General features: G+C 35.8%; 1 pseudogene; it reads right to left on the bottom strand.

The window, feature by feature from the left end:
• Nucleotides 1–463: 463 nt before the first annotated feature.
• LOC130868553 (fructose-bisphosphate aldolase A-like) lies at nt 464–1,656 on the bottom strand (annotated as a pseudogene).
• Between the last annotated feature and the right edge of the window lie 17,378 nt (nt 1,657–19,034).

The following is a 19,034-nucleotide window of genomic DNA, read 5'->3' as shown; positions in this document are numbered from 1 at the left end:
TTTCAAGGCAGTCTGCAGAAGTTATTGTTTTCCACTCAGAACTACTTCAGTCATTGGCAATGATCATTTCATTGTAGTGGTTTAGGAAGCATATGCGATGATAACAAATTATCTACATTCCAGTTTTAATTTCCAAAGTTACTATATGACTCTGAACAATCTGTTTATATGAATATGATGATAGGTACATATATTTAATTCTGTGATGATTGAATATGATTCCAAGAAAAGAACCAAATTTGTTGATCAAATATTAAGTTTTGTTTAATTTTGTTGACTATGATTATGCCTCCTTAAATAGCTGCTTATTGGCTCTGAACTTGAAAAAATGGCACAAATAACATTCACAAACAACACCACACACCAGTCACAAAGCAGCAAGAGTGATGGGAAAGAGTCTTCAATAGTGGGTGGGTAGGTAGGGAACTGAAGTACTCATGGGGCAACCTTAGATCTCCTCTAGTCAGTAGGCATGGTGAGAGACAATGAGGCAATCATTGGCTGGGCCCAGACTGCCACTTTGGGTATAGTTTCTTTGACAAATCAGACTGTTGTACCGGGCTTGTTTGATGTACTTCTCCTGACTTCAGGTTCTCCTGAGTCCTTCCCCAAGCTTTTAGAGCAGAGGCCTGCTGGGTTTAGCCATAAGAAAATGTCTTTGACTTCAATAGCAGATACTTGTTGATAGCATTAACATTGATGGGTACCTCTTTCTCACTCTGCCCTTTAGACATGAAAGTGACCCCAGGAACAACAGGAATCACTGCTTGATAAAGTGTTGTGACAGGTTCCATGGCATTTTCTCACTGAAAAGTTTCTGGGTGCAAGCCTGGCCTGGGGTGACCATGTTGGGCTACAGAAACATGGGCTAGAAAGATGTGGTTGCCACCCATACCTTTGTAGATAATAGCCAGTACCTTCTCAGTTACATACTAACAATATTTCAAGTCATAGTCCCCATCAGGGATGATTTCAGGTTCCACATTGGGTATAATGTCATTCTGTTGGCAGATGTTGATGTAACAAGCCAGAACATTGGCATTTTTGATAATGTCAAAGCCTGAGGATATATGTTTCCCAATCTTTGGCACACAACGTGACTTGGCAAAGTCAGTTCCATTCTTATATACTGGTCACAGTGTTCTAATATACCCTTCAACACTTAGGTGGTAGTCTTGCCATTGGTTCCTGCCAGGGGTATCATGCTCAAATCTACATTAATAGCCTCAACACCACCCATGGACTTGACAACTTGGGGGAAGGGACATCCATCATCTGTATTCTGGTATAGTTTCTCATTGAAGATGATCAAACCATCCCTTCCCCACACAAAATTCAGGGATTCACATCACCTTTAGAAATCAGTAGCAGCTGGGGGTAGAAGTACCTATTTTCCTCCATGTTATCACTGCCAATGGACTGCAGCCACTTGGTAATGCTTCTTGTAGACTCATCTACAGCCAGAATGCCCTTGCCTGGAGTCATAATTTGGTGAGTTATGTCAGCACCTTCTACCCCCAGGGTCAGTGCTAGGTATGAGTAGGACAATAGTGCCAGGGGATGCCAGGAGTGGTGGGTCTGCTGGGTATGGCAGTGGGTAGGCAAAATGACTAAAGAGAGATTGTGGTTAGGGTCACCAGAATCCTGTTCTGCCATGCTTTCTAAGAGAATGTGATCCATTCAGCTGGAGAGTATTGTTTTGTTGATTATTATTAGAAGGAAAGTGAACATATAAGTGGTGATATATTCCTTACATTCAAAATGGGGTCAGATGACATTCAGTCCAAGGAGATAAATGCTTACTAGAATGTTGATGTTGTTGTATTGCAGTATCTCATTTCATGTGCTACTTAGGAATCAGAATGTACTCACACTATTACTGAGAGGAAAAGTGCAACCAAGCAAAATTTACTTTAGGCATATTGAATATGACCAAAGAACGTTATATGTACATAGCATATATTTTACTCATGAAAAATAACTAAATGTCTCACAGAAATCAGAATTATAGATTTGGCTTTCAAGGATCACTGAAGAAATGGTTATCAATAATTTCATCAAAGTTTCTGATTCCATCTTTTTCTCACTAAGAGATTGAATAGAGCAAAAATCATTAAAATAGTATCCTGAATGAAATGATTATGGGCATAGGCAATGGCTTTATAAAAGAGCTAAATAGAAATATGTCCTTTCTGGATTCTTATTCAGACAGAAAATGAAAAGTAGACAAGTCATTGAAAGACTGATTATTAGTCCAAAAAGTGAAAATTGAAATAAAAAATAAGGAGTATTTCTCTTGTAAAGATGAGAAAGGAAAATATCAGAAGTCTACTGGGATTTCTTTTTGTACAATAATACAAAGACGGAAGAAGTAAAGAAAGAATGGTTGAGTCTTTACTGCAGGAAATAAGAATATACTTAAAAATGGTTGTAGATATCTCTACGGAGTAGCATAATGTTTTGATTTTCAGGGTTATACTTGTAAAAAGGACATATTTATCATTGTAAATAGAAGTTCTAAAATAATAGTCATAAGAATTAGAAATGCAAAAGCCCAATTGCTCTATATATTAATCCTCAAAATTCTGTGAATGATTGCGCCCTCTGTGTATTCCCTAGTGCTTTGGCTGGGCCAATTTTAAATAGCTCCAGCAATAAATTTCTGCCATTTCTTCTGGGAAGCTATTCCACTACCTAATTAAATTTGTGAGTTGACAACTCTTCCTGACATTCAGACTAAATTTTTCCATGTTCAATTTCAACCTGCTATTCCCATTTCTGCAGCACATGCTTGTAACAGTCTATGTAATCCCCCTGATTCCTCACTACCTACAATTCTCAATTCTGTCCCTAAATTTTACTAGCCTGCTCTACTGAGTTCTTTTGAGAAAAATAATCATTGCAAGATCAGTGACTATATATGGCTTATTATAGACTTAAAAGCAGATTTGTTTTAAAAGCAAATAGATGAAGTAGTGAGTAGAAATGCACAATATTAATATAGAATCCCAAGCCATTAATGAAATTGAAACTCAGGACAGAAACAGATGATGGCCATTCTTCTCCCCCTAAGGGTTAATAAAGCACTCCACATTTTAAAAGGAGAGACAATCCCCCTATTACCTTCTCTGGTCTTACTTAATATGCAGAGTTGCACTTTCCTCCCAACACCGGACAGAGGTGGGAAAAATAAACCTAACATTAAAATCATGATTATTTGTGAAAGAAGTTGCTCAGATTCTCTGTGTTCCTCCAACCTGTTCTTCTTTCCTTTACTATGATTGGACAGTGATCTAGGAAGTTAACTCTGCATTTTTTTTTAGGTTAGAAGCAGTCCATTTTTAGGTAGGAACTCTGTCTTTGAGTTGTCAGTGCTCAAATCAAGAGATGAGTTTTCAGTATTTCAACATTGCTTATAAGCGTGTAAAGATATATTGATGTTGTTTAGTTGTGATTTGTTATTTTCAGAGTAAACCACTTATGATGTGATTCATCTATGAGTTACACTCTAGGAATGAGTCAGGAATTACACAGTGGAGTATTTTGGGTAATTTTTAAGCAAATAGGATAATTTCAGAGAAAATATATGCAAACTCCAGAGTGTTTTGGCAGAAAGTGGGCAGAGAGATTTCTTTCCATTATGGAAAATTGCCTTGTAGGCAAGACTCATATTAAACTGAAAATGTATGGAACTTTAGCTTGAACATAGTTGTTGAATTCTTAAAATTTGAGAGAGTAGGAAAGAAAGTTGTTCTAAATAATAATTTGGGATTTTTGAAGACACCATTATTTGGCTGTTTTTGCAAGACTTGCCATAAGTATTGCTGAACAGTATAAATTATCCAAAGAAAAATTCTATAATACATATTTTCTTAACATTTAAGAAAATATTTTACATCCAAATGAGATATACCTCAGACAATATCTATTTTTATTTATTATCTTTCATCATTATGGTTCATAAAAGAGTTAATATCTATATCTTGCACATAATACTCACAGTTCTTGTCCTCTTGAACTTTCCATTGGGGCCATAGCAAAAAGTAAATATTATAACTGGTAAGAAAAATTGTAACTGACATTCTAAAGTCATATTTCTCTTAAAGTTCCTAACTACTTCATATAACTTTCACTAGTTATTTCCAATATTGAATATACAGAACTCAGGAGAAATACACAGAAAAAGAATCACATTAGAAATACATTTAATAAATGTTTACATATATTTTAGTGTTTAATATCCAATAATGTATTTATATATGTATGTGTGTGTGTTCTGTCTTCAATTTCTTCTTTGTTTAGATCTAGATCATTCTTTTTTTTGTTTTATTTTTTTCTTTTTTTTATTAATTAATTTATTTAATTATTAAAGATTTCTGCCTCTTCCCCGCCACCACCTCCCATTCCCTCCCCCTCCCCCAATCAAGTCTTCCTTCCTCCTCAGCCCAAAGAGCAAGCAGGTTTCTCTGCCCTGTGGGAGGTCCAAGGACCACCCACCTCCATCCAGGTCTATTAAGGTGAGCATCCAAACTACCTGGGCTCCCACAAAGCCATTACGTGCAATAGGATCAAGAACCCATCGCCATTGTTCTTCAGTTCTCAGTAGTCCTCATTGTCCATTATGTTCAGTGAGACCGGTTTTGTCCCATGCTTTTTCAGTCCCCGGCCAGCTGGCCTTGGTGAGTTCCCGATAGAACATCCCCATTGCCTCAGTGTGTGGGTGCACCCCTTGCAGTCCTGAGTTCCTTGCTCGTGCTCACTCTCCTTCTGCTCCTCCTTTGGATCGTGAGACTTCAGTCCAGTGCTCCAATGTTGGTCTCTGTCTCTGTCTTCTTTCATCGCCTGATGAAGGTTAATATTCAGGGGGATGCTTATATGTTTTTCTTTGGGTTCACCTTCTTATTTAGCTTCTCTAGAATCACGAATTATAGTCTCAATGTCCTTTATTTATGGCTAGAAACCAAATATGAGTGAGTACATCCCATGTTCCTCTTTTTGGGTCTGGCTTACCTCACTCAGGATAGTGTTTTCAATTTCCGTCCATTTGTATGCAAAATTCAAGAAGTCATTGTTTTTTACTGCTGAGTAGTACTCTAATATGTATATATTCCATACTTTCTTCATCCATTCTTCCATTGAAGGGCATCTAGGTTGTTTCCAGGTTCTGGCTATTACAAACAATGCTGCTATGAACATAGTTGAGCATATACTTTTGTTAGATAAGTACCATATACCAAACCTAAACCAAGACCAGGTGAACGATCTAAATAGACCTGTTAGTCGCGAAGAATTAGAAACAGTTATCAAAAATCTCCCTTCCAAAAAAAGCCCAGGGCCAGATGGTTTCAATGCAGAATTCTACCAGAACTTCCAAGAAGAGCTAATACCTATACTTCTTAATGTATCTCACAATATAGAAACAGAAGAGTCATTGCCAAATTCCTTTTATGAAGCTACAGTTACCCTGATACCAAAACCACACAAAGACCCAACCAAGAAAGAGAATTACAGGCCTATCTCACTCATGAACATCGACGCAAAAATTCTCAATAAAATACTGGCAAACCGAATCCAAGAACACATTAGAAAAGTTATCCATTATGATCAAGTAGGCTTCATTCCAGAGATGCAGGGCTGGTTCAACATACGCAAATCTATCAATGTAATCAACCATATAAATAAACTGAAAGAAAACAACCATATGATCATTTCATTAGATGCTGAAAAAGCATTCGACAAAATTCTTTTTTTTTTTTTTTGAGACAAGGTTTTGCTGTAGTTTTAGAGCCTGTTCTGGAACTAGCTCTTGTTGACCAGGCTGTCATTGAACTCAAAGAGATCCACCTGCCTCTGCCTCCTGAGTGCTGGGATTAAAGGTGTGTGCCACCACCGCCTGGCTTTTATAGATCTTTTGATCTCAATTTTCCTTTTAAAAAAAACTTTGTGTATATTGATTACACAACTGCTCTTCTGTTGAATTATATTGTTCTAGTGAGCCTTTTCCAATTTTAGATTTAAGATAGGTTGTATCAGAATTTTTGTTATTTAAATATTTAAATTTTCTTTGCATATAATTACAGAAATCATTATACAATTTATTGAAAGTTATAAAAACTGCCCAAAATTTTTCCAATGGTCTAAATCATAGGATGCTGTAGAACTTGTTTTAGGATCTCAAAACTCTTTAATTAGTATAATATCAAATCACAACTGCTTCATTCTTCCTCTTACCTACACAGTTTGGAATTTTTGTCATTGCATATATATGAAGAACAGGACACTCACCTGTATTTGTATACTGAACATTTGTATCACTGATATCACTAATATTTGAGGTATTACTGTCCTTGAGATGTAACTACTAACATGCTCTGTGCTTCTTTTATCAATAAAAATATTTCCTGATTTATTTTGTGTTGACATATAGCTTTCTTCCTACCTTAACAATAGTGTTCCCATTATATTCTATGTTTTATGTGAAAATTAAAATATTTGTGCTATTTTTACTTTTGTATATTCAATATCGTCTTATTCAATACTTATATTTTTATTACACACGTGCACACCTCTAGCCCTCTTTATCCTACCCCCTGAACACCCCCCCACACACACATACACACGGACAAGAAGAAATGTTTAACAAACTAGTTTGGAGTTTGAAATTGATGCATTCTTTTTCATAGTATTTTCTAATGTTTTGGGTTTTGTTTTTTTTGTTTTTTTGTTTTTTTTTTCTTTAGACAAGCTTTCTCTGTGGCTTTGGAGCCTGTCCTGGAACTAGCTCTTGTAAACCAGACTGGCCTCGAACTCACAGAGATCTGCCTGCCTCTGCATCTCGAGTCCTGGAATTAAAGATGTGCACTACCACTGCACGAAATATTTACTGATTTTTAATGACACCGAATTTTTTTATTTTAGAATAAACCCAAGTAATTTAAGTTACTGTAACAAAATTAGTTTTACTTTTAAAAATATTATAAATAAAATGTTTAAAAAGGACATATTTTTACTAAAGGAAATAAGCCTAACATATATAAGAAATATGAGAATAACAGTACATAAAAGCTCACAGTGGGTGAGGTTGGGTGCTTGTCACTCTTCCAAGTTGACACTATGTGGTGCTTCCACTAGCCTGAATGTTGGAGGGGGTTGCTTGTTGGTTCCTGCCATTCATAAACTCAGACCCTAAATAATCACTCAGAAACTCTATTATTTAATTCACCGCTTGACCCATTAGCTCTAGCATCTTATTGGCTAACTCTTATATCTTAATTTAACCCAGCTCCATTAATCTGTGTACTGCCACGTGGCTGTGGCTTAGTGGGTAAAGTTCCTAGCTTCTGTCTCCAGTGGTCTACATGGCTTCTCTGACTCCACCTCCTTTCTCCCACCATTCAGTTCCATATTCCTACCTACCTAAGTTCTGTCCTACTATTATGTCCAAGGCAGTTTTCATTAATGGTAATCACAGCATACAGAGGGAACTCCCACATCACCTGGGGTTTCTAAGATGGTCCTATTCTCAGTCCAATAGCTTCAATAAGCCCTATTGTGTGTGCGTATTTATGTGTGTGTGTGTGTGTCTATGTGTATGTGGTCAGGAGGAGTTTTGGAGGGTTTCAAACTTGTTTCAACAAGTTAGTTGTTAGGTGTTGTCTAATAAGAATGCTCTGTAGTGGTTCCTTTTCTGTGTGTGACATGTATTTTCCTTGGTTCTGAGTGATTTTTAACATGTCTTTGAAACTTTGATAGAGTTAGACATGCTTCTACATCTTCCACAGTGCTTAATTGAAAAATTAGTTAGTTGTCTGTAGACACCACCAATACTCACAGCTTGAGTTTTTTGGAACAGTGGATTGGGAAAAGTGTATTTTTGGTTGAGTCATAGACAAATTGGCTGCACAAGTGTTATAAGAGAAAGTTGGGCTGACATAGGATTAAAAACCCCGAGGTTCCATAAATCACCGAATCTCTTGCTTTTAAGGGTTTGTCCTTAAGTACCACATTATTCTGAGTGTTTTAAGTGACAAGTTGTTTTTCTTACTATGCATATTAATCTCCTAATTCCTTGTCACACTTTCTTTTCTTTCATAGATATGCTATTCACATATTGTTCACACGTTTACTCATTGATTTGTGAATACTGAACTTGAAATGCTTATGTGTTACTGCAGTTTTTTTATATGCAGTAATTAAAGGCTGTGAATCATTCAAAATTTTGTCTGCCAAATATACTATTTATCATTTCTGAGTTGTACCTTCCATGAAGTCATAGGATATTGACAAAATTCACACATGTTTAGGAGACTTTACAATAAAAATAGACTTTTAAAAGTCGACAATAAGCTAAACTTAATTTTGCAAATAGTTTTCCTCAAGTATTTGATCATAGTGGCAGAAAGCTGACCTACACACATACTGATAACTGTATTTTCTACCGTTCTCTTACACAATACTCCAGCTTCTAGCCACAGATCATTTCCAAGTGTTCTTATTAGACACTTGTTACAGAAACAATTTAGTCTTCTGTTTCACACTTGGAATGTGCATAGTCCTTCTACAATATATACTTGGTTCTTACACTTTTGAAAGTTGAAAGGCTTAAGATTAAGACACTGGAATATTTGTTTTCTGGGGAGGGTCTGGTATCTACTTTTATATTGAAACTGAGTGTTGCATTTGCTAGAGGATAGGAATGTTTTGTTTGTACAATGAAAAGGATAGAATCATAAGAGGATCATGCTTTTTGTACATAACCCTTTTGTATGGGTATCACGTTTTGCATACATTTTTCATTAGCATATATAAATTATAAAGGTAAATAGTGTATTTTGATCTTATTTACCATACATTACTCAATTAAGGCAGAGCTAAGTATATTTCAAAATGATACAGTTCCTAACATTGTTGCACTGAGAATAAAATTTCAACACATTTTTGTGAGGCACATTCACCCACTAACAAAGCTTTACCCCTAACAGTGCAATATAGTTAACAGGAAATGAGTGTGAAAATAAATGGAAAAATGTCTTCACATTGTAAATCATTCTAAATATGTAAGCTTATGTCTATAATCCTGGGCTGGTCCCTTAGTAAGAAAAGCATCCCTTTTTTACAATGTACCCCAGTCGATGTAGAGATGTATAATGGATCAATATGTTGAGAAAGAAGACTCAGTGCTCAGTCCTAAATGGAACATCTATATTAACCATCTTTACCACCAAGACATAGGAACATTGGAGAAGGGGATGTAGAAACAATGTAAGAGGTCAAAAACTAAGAGAGGTGCTGTGACATGCTGTTATATGGATATGGCATGGTTGTAGAACTCATGAATTCACAGTAACTGTGGTTGTCTGATCAATAACTGCAGAAGAACAAGACAGCCAAAATTCTAGTATAGATTAAGCATATAATCTCCAGCCTCAATCCCACAGAGAGGAGTTATAAGAAGTGTATAGTTTATGGAGGATGGAGAATCATTCTTTATTTAAGATGTTGCCACTGGTAGGTTCAGGTTCCTAAAACCATGTATCTATGATCTAATTTCCTCCCTTTACATTGTGGTTAACACAATGTAAAGGTCCCATAATATCCGAACTCCCAATTTTGCTGCAGTTTTGTGCTCAGTCTATTAGCATATGGACCCCTGGAGTTAGTGTAAGATTGAAACCATAACAAGGTAAATGTGAAACACACATGGGCTACTTTTTTTGCCCTTGAATCTCACTTCCCAGTTGTCTACTATGAATATTTAAACAATCTAAAGCCTAATATAAATGAACTACAAAATTCTTCTTATCTCAAGCTTTCAAATAAGGAGTACTTATTCTGTTCTGTATTCAGAATAGAAGATTATGAAATTATAGAATTAATATATTATTTCTTTTGTTAATAAAACAAAATCAGTTAAATGAGCACATTGCATAACAGGGTTTATGTATTTCAACAGAAAAAGAGATTCTAAAATGTTTGTGGAGTTCAGCATCACTTTTTACCTTATTGTTCTTATTTAGATAAATTTGAAAGCTAATCAGTAGCATTGCAGAGTGGAGTCTCTAGTTGAATAGAAATTGCAAAGTAAAACACAAGTATGGTGCCCTAAATGTTTAAAAATTCTTGAAAAGATCTGTTAAACAGTTTGTCAGAATATACTAACCACACTCTTACTTATTGTTGGGTTTTGTATAATGTTTCCTAATATGGGAGTGAAATTGGAAAACCATTATAAGTAGTTATAATGATCAAGTGCAGTCTTTTTATAATATTATAAGTTAACTTAATCACAATAAAGCTAAACACTAGCAGTAGAAATGGTTTCTTTTATCTCCACACACTAAAATAAAAATTTTTTTGAGCAAAAATACTCTTAAAACTGAAAAGAAAAATTCTAAGCACAAGACAGACTTTAAGATATCTTGAAAATAATTCCTTCCTATTTATTTCTATCTCAAAAACAGAAATAAATGAGAACATTGTCAAAATTTCAACACTTAAAATCAGATCACTGTAGATTCATGAATAATCTTATTTTTTTCTTGCAGAACATTTATATTTTTTTTCCTTGTCAATATCTGAAATCACATATTTCTCCATTCTTTTTCACTAAATATTTTGTAAAAAAGGACTCATTCTGTTTTGTTTCTAACCTTTGTTGAACTACTATTTTCACTACTATGTATTATAAACATTTCTATATATCAGTTTGTAACTGTGACATTTACAAAATGTGACAAAGTTTGTGGTCTTTTTAAAAAATAAGGCAATTAAATACATTCTGCTCTTAAACTTTATGAACTTTTCAGCCAATTTTTTTTCTATTCTTTCCATACTTTAAAAAGTGTCTGTTCACTATCACTACCATTACAACTATTTTCAACTATTGAATTGACCTTTTATTTTTATAAATATCAGTGTATCAGCTATTAAATTGCAATGAAAATTTGGAACTGCAATTCATCATGAAATTTTTAGAAAATGTCTATAGAGAAACATGTTATTAATCACAATGGCACATAGAGTTCTTCATAGAATCAAGCCTACTGACAGTGGCAAGTGTTCTGAAACTTCTTTAGCAAAAAGAAAAAAATAGTTCAAATTTCTAGGCTCACCAGTAAAAAAAAAAAGAAAGCACAATTATGACACGAAGGATGTATAAAGTAAATAAGTTTGATAATTAGATTAAAAGATAAATTTTATCATACATAAATGAGTTTAGAAGCAATTGCATATTTCTCATTGATTAATATATGTTTAAATCTGAAACAATTCACTTTTCTTCATATTTTAATATATCTCAGAACTATGTATTCCATTCCTGATAGTATACTTTTTCAGTTTTTTACTTCTTTCATACTTATTTTAGATAATTATAACAAGAACATATTAATTTACAGTATCATATCAATAACTCTCAGTATGGATAGTAAATGCACACAATATGTCTGCATATATTTATAAATATAAAAATATATGTATATGCATATATATATATATATATATATATATATATATATATATATATAAAGTATCAGATTCGGAATAGTAAGAAAAAACTCAGTATTCTATTTTTTTTCTATTGGTGTGATGAGAAAAAGGTTTATTTCAGTGCACAGCTTCTAGGGCACAGTCTATCACAAATGGAAGTCAAGACAACTCAAAATAGAAACTTTAAGCAGAATCCAGGGAACAGCACTGTTTTCTATCATACTCACTGACTTTCTGATGCAGCTCAAGCTCACTTGCCCAGGGATGGTGTTGGCCACTGTAGGCTGGGGACTCCTATATCAGTCAGTCATCAAACAAAACATTCTCTCACAACCTTGGCTACAGAGCAGTTTGTTTAGCTGCTTCAATTTAAGTTCTCTCTTTGAAAAACTCTAAGTTTTGTCAAGCTCAAAATAAAAATAAAATACCTCTAGAGATTTCAAGTGTGCTGTTAATATGTCACTGTGAGATTTCTCCCAAATTTTTATGTAGGCATACAGTAGTATGAACTTTCTTCTTAGCACTCTTTTCACAGTGTCCCATAAGGTTGAGTATCTTGTGCATTCATTTCCCTCTCAATCTAAGAAGTCTTTAATTTCTTTCTTTATGTCTTCCTTGATTCAGTGCTTATTTAGTTAAGAATTGTTTAGTTTCTATGAGCTTATAGGTTCTTCAGTTTCCATGAGTTTGTGCTGTTGTTGAATTCTACCTTTAACCCATGATGTTCCAATAAGATACAGGGAGTTCTTCCATTTTTTTTGTATCTGTTGAGATTTTCTTTGTGACTGAGTACATGTTCAAATTTAATAAAAGGTTCTGGGAGTTGCTGAGAAGAAGGTATATTCTTTTATGTTTGTAGGAAGTTCAGTGGATGTTTATTACTTCAATTTGAGTCATAACAGCTATTAGTTCCCTTATTTCTCTGATAAGTTTCTGTGTGGTGAGAGCGGGGTGTTGAAGTCACCCACTATTAATATGTAGAGCTTGATGTGTGATTTAAGTTTCAGTAATGTTTTCTTTTGTACCAACTCCCATGGTGTAAAGTTTAATGCTCTGGACTCCGAATCCAGTAATCTGAGTTTATATCTCAGTGGAATCTGTTTCATGAGGAAGAAACCTGATAAGTCATCAATTCAGACCATGAAACCTAACCTAAATGGGCTGTCCATCCATGGTTAAGCATTTCTGGGGACATATTTCACTTCACTTTCAAGGTTTCTTTTGCAAATGGGGGTACCCTTGTATTTGGGGAATAAATATTCGGAACTGAAATTTCATCTTGATGGATTTTTCCTCAATGAATATGAAACTTTTTTTATCTGTTATGATTAATTTTAGTTTGAAGTCTATTTTGATAGATATTAGTATAGCTATACGTGTTTGCTTCTTAGGTCCATTTGATTGGAAAATCATTTCCCCACTCTTTACTTTGAGGTATTGTCTGTCTTTGAAGTTGAGGTATATTTATTGTATACAGCAGAAAGGTGGATCTTCTTTTTCTATGCATTTTGTTAGCTTGTGTCTTTTTATAGGTGAATTGAGACCATTGATATTAAGGAATATCAATGACAGGTGATTGATAATTCCTGTCTTTTGTTTGTTTGTTCTTGTTGGTAGTGTGGTAGTATGTTTGTGTTTCCTTTCTTTGGGAATTGCTGATGTGAGATTATCTACTGCATATGTTTTCATGAACACAGGTAACTTCTTTGGGTTGGAGTTTACTTCATTACCTTTTGCGGCTGAATTTGTGGATAGCTATTGTTTAAATCTGGTTTTATTGTGAAATATCTTGTTTTCTCCGGCTACAGTGATTGAAAATTTTGTTGGATATAGTAGTCTGTGTTGACTTCTGTGATCTCTTTGTGTCTATAAAATGTCTGCCCAGGACCTTTTAGTTTTTTATCTCCATGGAGAAGTCAAGTGTAATTCTGATAGGTTTGTCTTTATATATTACTTGGCCCTTTTCCTTTGCAGCAAAAAGAAGGAAACTCACTCAGGCGTAGTAGATGGCAAGAAATAAACTTAGGGCTGAACTAAACAAAACAGAAACAAAGAGAACACTACAGAGAATTGATAAAACAAAGTGGTTCTTTGAGAAAACTAACAAAATAGATAAACCTTACTTATCCAAACTAAGCAAAAGGCAGAGAGAGAATATACAAATTAACAAAATTAGAAATGAAAAGGGGGATATAATGACAGACACTGAAGAAATCCAGAAAATAATTAGGTCGTCTTTTAAAAACCAGTACTCTATGAGCAGGACTGAGCTGCTGACCTGAGCCAGAGAGGACCTGAGGCAGCAAACTCCACAAAAGCAGAACTGAACCAGCAACTAAGGCCAGAACAGGCTTGAGGCAGCGAACTCCACAACAGCAGGATTGAGCCACCAAACTGGGCCAGAGCAGGCCTGGTATAGCAAATTCCACAGGAACAGGACTGAGCCAGTGGCCTAGGCTGGAGCATGCCTGAGACAGCGAACTCTACATGAGTTGGAGCATATCCAGACCAGGGACATTTACAGAAACAGGACTGAGCCAGTGACCTAGGTCAGAACAGACCTGAGACAATGAACTCTACAGGAGCAGGTACAAGGGAGCAACTACCGAAGAAGTGGATCAGAACCAGAGACCTCTGTGGGTCCATGTGTGAGTCTGTGACCTACAGGGATGTAAGCAGGATCCAGAGTCCTCTGCATATCCGGGCATGAATCAGGGACATTCGAGGGAGTAGACCTGAGCCAGAACCCCTGCAGGACCAGGTGTGAGTCTGGAACCTCTGAAGAACTAGGCCTGAGCCAGGACTTCTATGGGTCCAGGCATGAGTCTGGGACCTCTGAGGGCATAGGCCTGAGCCAGGTCCTCAGCGGGTCCAGGCACACCGAAGTCTAGGACCTTCAAGGAGCCAGGGACCTTTGCAGGACCAACAACAAGGCAGAGACCTCCATAGGAGCAGATCCAGACCAGGAACAATTATAGAAACAAGTCTAAGCTGGCAACCTAGGTCAGATCAGGCCTGAGAAAGCAAATTCCACAGGAGTGAAGCAAACCCTGGAGCACTGAGTGACATCCAGAAACACAGAGTGACCAAGGGGGTAACAGGAACTGTGACACTGACTGCACCACAAGGAGCAACCATCTGAGTCTTGGATCCACTTGCACATGGAAGATTGATCACCAGAGTCACCCCACCTACAATAATTAGAGGAAAAGATGGGTAGACAAGGTAAGAACAGATGCAACACGAAAAAGAGCAATATGTCACCAGTAAAATCTAGTAACCCGCCGGGCGGTGGTGGCGCACGCCTTTAATCCCAGCACTTGGGAGGCAGAGGCAGGCGGATCTCTGTGAGTTCGAGACCAGCCTGGTCTACAAGAGCTAGTTCCAGGACAGGCTCCAAAACCACAGAGAAACCCTGTCTCGAAAAACCAAAAAAAAAAAAAAAAAAAAAAATCTAGTAACCCTACAACAGCAAGACTTGAACAACCAAATATAGATGAAGCAGAAAAAAATGTCCTAAAAATAACTTCAGGAGAAAGTTTGAGACCCTTAAAGAGAAAATGAGAAATTTCCTCCCAGAAATGGAAGAAAAGACAAACAAAAAATTGGAAAACATGGACAAATCCTTTAAAGAAAACTAAGATAAAGCACTCAAACATGTGAAAGAAACTATTCAAGACTTAAACTGAAATAGAAACAAAAGAAAGCACATGCCAAGATAATTATAGAAACAGAAATCATGAGTAAATGATCAGGAACCACAAATGCAAGAATAAACAGCAGACTACAAGAGATGTAGAGAGAATCTAAAGCACTGAAGATATAATAGAGGAAATAGACACATCGGTGAAAGAAAACATTAAATCTACCAAAAGCTTAACACAAAATATCCAGGAAATATGGGACACCATGAAAAGATCAAAGCTAAGAATATTCAATATAGAAGAAGTTCAACTCAAAAGCACAGAAAATATATATAAAATTATAGAAGGAAACTTTCCCAACCAAAAGAAAGATATGCATATGAAGATAGAAGAAGCTTACAGAACACCAAACATACAGAATAAAGAAAGAAGTAAAATTGCCAAATTCTTTTTATGAGGCTATAATTAGCTTCAAGGCCACACAAAGACAAAACACAGAAAGAGAATTACAGACCAATCTCCCTCATGAACATTGATGCAAACATACTCAATTAAATACTGACAAACTGAAGATAAGAACATATTTAAAAAATCATGCTACATGATCAAGTAGGCTTCATTCCAGAGATGCAGTGATGGTTCAACATGTGAAAATCTGTCAAAGTAATCTACCATATAAACAAACTGAAAAAAAAAGCATGATTATCTCATTAGATGCTGGCAAAATTTTTGACAAAATTCAACACCCCTTATTGATAAAGGTCTTGGAGAGATCAGCAATACAAGTAACATACCCAAACATAATAAAAGTAATATACAGGAATCTGACAGTCAACATCAAATTAAACGAAGAGAAACTCAAAGTGATTCCATTAAAATTAAGAAAAAGACAAAGCTGTTCAACCTCTCCATATCTATTCAATAAAGTACTTGAAATTCTAGCTAGAGAAATAAGACAACAAAAAGAGATCAAGGGGATACAAATGAAAAAGATGTCAAAGATCAGCTTCGATGAAACTCATATGTTCCAGGGTAGGAGGAACATGAGGGTTGGAATTATTAAGCAAAAGGAGCAGAGATATAAGAGAAATGAAAGATAGAAGCGCAAGATAACATCAGGAGGGATATTCCGTGAATACTGAATCCACCTCATTTATTTTCCATACACTCATATACTTCACTCCAAAAGGTGAGGGGAATGTAACAGACTTTATAAACATGATATAAAGAATAGTTTTGAATTCTCTGACCTTTGGTCCAGGTAGAGCAGATACACCTCTATACCCCAAATCCTAATTAATCACACCCTAAGTCAGAATCTCTTGTTTGTAGCCATACCCATTGTCAACAACTTTGAGAGAGTAAAATAAACTCAGTTTCTCTGACCTCCAGTCAAGGTGGAACACATTCATATCTGTGGGTCCTCAAAGAAAGGAAAAAGTCAAACTTTCACTATTTACAGATTATATGATTGTATACATAAGTGACCCTGAAATTCTACCAGGGCATTCCTGCAGTTGATCAATACCTTCAGTAATGTGGTGAGAAAAAAGATTAACTCAAAAAATCAGCAGCCCTTATATATACATGTGATATATGGTCTGAGAAAGAATTCAGAGCAACAAGAACCTTTATAGTAGCCACAAATGATATAAAATGTCTTGTAGTAGCTCTAACCAAACAAGTGAAATATCTATATGACAAGAATATTAAGTCTATGAAGAAAGAAATCATAGAATATATTACAAAATGGTATAATCTTCCATGTTCATAAATTGGTAGGATTAACATAGTAAAAATGGCAACCTTACCAATAGCAATCTACAGAGTTAATGCAATCCCCATCAAAATTCCAACACATTTCTTCACAGACTGCTAATGAACAATACTCAACTTCATATGAAAGAACAAAAGATCAAGATAGCTAAAAAAATACTGTACAATAAAGGAACCTCTGGAGGCATCATCATCCCTGAAGTCAAGCTCTACTGTAGAGATATAGTAATAAAAACAGCTTGGTATTGGCATAAAAACAACTCATTAATCAAAAGAATATAATTAATGACCCTTAAAAATTCACATATCCATGAACACTTGATTTTTGACAAGGAAGCCTAACTTATACAATGGAAAAAAAGAAAATATCTTCAACAAATGGTGCAGGCATATTGGATGGCAGCATGTTGAAGTATGCAAACAGATTGATATCTATCACCATGTTCAAAAGTCAAGTGTAAGTGGATCAAAGACTACAATATAAATCCAGTTATACTGAACCTGATAGAAGATAAAGTGGAAATACAATTGAACTCATTGGCACAGGAGACCACTTCCTAAATATAACCCCAGTAGCACAACACTGAGAGCAATAATTAATAAATGTGTGTTTCTGAATCTGAAAAACCTCTGCAAGGCATATGACACTGTTATAAGACAAAACAACAGCCTATAAAATAAGAAAAGGTCTTCACCAACTCCACATCTGACAGAGGGCTGATCTTCAATATATATGAAGAACTCAGGAAACTAGAATCAAAATAGCAAATAATCCAATTTTTAAAATGGGGTACAGATCTAAACAGAGAATTCTCAGCAGAAGAATCTCAAATGGTCCAACTACAATTAAAGAATTCTTCAACATTCTTTGTCATCAGTGACATGCAAATAAAAAATACTCTGAAATATTATATTACAACTGTCAGAATGGCTAAGATAAAAATTACTGATGACTGCTTATGTTGGAGAGGATGTCGGTTAAAGGGAACACTCCTCCATTGCTGGTGGGAGTGAAATCTGGTTCAGCTACTTTGGAAATCAATATGGTCTCTGAAAAATGAGACTCAATCTACCTCAAGACCCAACTATACCAACATTGGGCATAAACCCAAAAGATGCTCAATCATACCACATGGGTACTTGCTAAACTATGTTTCTATCAGCATTATTCATTATAACCAGAACCTGGAAACAAACTACATGCCCTCAAGCAAAGAATGAATAAGCAAAATGTTTACATTTACATAGCAGAGAATTAATCAGCTGCAAAAAAACAGTGACTTCATGAAATTTGAAGTATTTACATGAAGTATTCATGTAAATGGTAGATGGAACTAGAAAACTTCCTTCTGAGTGAGGTAACCCAGACCCATTTTATGTACAAACATGGTATGGATATTAGGAGTTAAATACAGTATAATCAAGCTAAAATATACAGCCCAAGAGAGTATAATAAAAAGGGCCGAATGACGGATGCAAGAATTTTCCCAGTAAGGGGAAAACTGGGAGTGGGGTGAGAGTATGGAGGGATGGAAACTAGAGTAAGTGGGTTGGGCAGGACACAGGGGCAGGAGTAATGAAAGAAACATCTTGAAAGGGGAGAGCATTTGGGATTAGGGAGAAACCTGGTACCAGGCAATCTCCCAGAAATATACAAGGATGACCCCAGCTAATACTTCAACGAATTGTACAGAGGGTACCTGTCCTGCCTTCTACTGTAATCAGATTGGTGACTATCTTAATTGTCACCAGAGAGCCTTTATCCTGTAACTGAAAGAAGCAGATGCAGAGATCCACAGTCAATCACTGGGGAGAGCTCCAGGAGTCATCATAAAGAAAGGGAGGAGGGATTTTATGAGCAAGGGTGGATCAAAGTCATGACTGGGAAACCCACAAAGATAACTTGCCTGAGCTCTTTGGAGAGCATGGACTCCAGATCAATAGTTAGGGCGCCTATATGGGACCAACCTAAGCCCTCTGCATGTTTGTGATAGTTGTGTAGCTTGCTCTATTTGCAAGGCTCTTAGCACTGAGATCAGTCCTGTCCATGGTGCTTAGCTGGCTTTTGGGAACCTGTTTCCCATGTTGGCCAGCCTTTTTGCTGAGGAAGTTAACTTGGATGTACCT

Source organism: Chionomys nivalis, chromosome X, assembly GCF_950005125.1.
Source record: "Chionomys nivalis chromosome X, mChiNiv1.1, whole genome shotgun sequence".
Lineage (NCBI taxonomy): Eukaryota > Metazoa > Chordata > Mammalia > Rodentia > Cricetidae > Chionomys > Chionomys nivalis.
The sequence above is the reverse complement of the archived record's forward strand: the minus strand, read 5'-3'. Positions and strand labels throughout refer to the sequence as shown.